Here is a 917-nt window from a genome sequence, read left to right on the forward strand (position 1 = left end):
AGAAATTATAATCAATGTTTATTATAAAAAAACTTTTATGATTTAATTTTATTATTTTCTCACGCGCTTTGTATTATCTTATAGTGTAAGTATTATTGTACTTATCATTTTCTCAAGCGAAATCATACATTGTGTTCGCATATTGTATAAGTAATAAATATATCAAATAAACTGCTAGCTGAGCTTAATTGGCTGTACATATTAAATGTATATCGATTACATGTTTACTTAAATCAAAGACAAGGTATCAAACAAAGAATCTTTATTTCTTCTGGCGAGATCATACATTGTATTCGCATATAAGTAGTATAATGATATACATATCAAATAAACTGCTCTTGGAGATTAATTGTCTGTATATATTAAGTGTATATCGCTTACATGTTTACGTATTCATTCAAACAAAGTGTATAAAACAAAGTATCTTTAGTTTTTCTCGCGACATCATACATCATATTTGCATAGTATAATTGCAAATATAAAAGCTTCAGCGATGGATCGAATCGAGCTAAAATGGTTCAATTAATCGACTGGGTGCGTGGCAGGATGCAGCTGGTTTGTAAGTTCATTTTTTTTTTATTGAGAAATTTTTAATTTATACTCATATTAATATATTATTATTAAATTATTTTAGAGTAACAAAGAGGTATTTCCAGCCATCGAGGAGGATGTAGCGCCTTCCACGATTTCCTTCGTATATTTAGGGGTGTGGGAGGGCTACCAAATTTATATTAAAACTTATCAAACTATTACGGTTGATTAAGAAGAAAGCATCCAAACGAGCCTAGAGTAGGATATCCATTATAAGTTATAAAGGTATCTTCAAATTGAGTTGATTTTAATATCTTTTTTTTTTAAGATTACCTATTTATAGATACACAAATTTTGTTTTTTTTTTTTAATTTTTTTTTGTAAAC

At 27.7% G+C, this 917-nt stretch overlaps 1 long non-coding RNA gene across 1 annotated transcript in view; it reads left to right on the forward strand.

Annotated features, from left to right (window-relative positions):
• Positions 1-285: 285 nt before the first annotated feature.
• Positions 286-917, forward strand: part of LOC112904385 — a 1,267-nt gene continuing 635 nt past the window's right edge. Inside the window, exons 1-2 of the long non-coding RNA XR_003231069.1 lie at positions 286-559; positions 635-816. This is a non-coding gene — a long non-coding RNA (uncharacterized LOC112904385). The remainder of the gene's footprint in view (positions 560-634; positions 817-917) is intronic.

Source organism: Agrilus planipennis, unplaced genomic scaffold (genome assembly GCF_000699045.2).
Source record: "Agrilus planipennis isolate EAB-ADULT unplaced genomic scaffold, Apla_2.0 scaffold46, whole genome shotgun sequence".
In the NCBI taxonomy this organism is placed as follows: Eukaryota; Metazoa; Arthropoda; class Insecta; order Coleoptera; family Buprestidae; genus Agrilus; species Agrilus planipennis.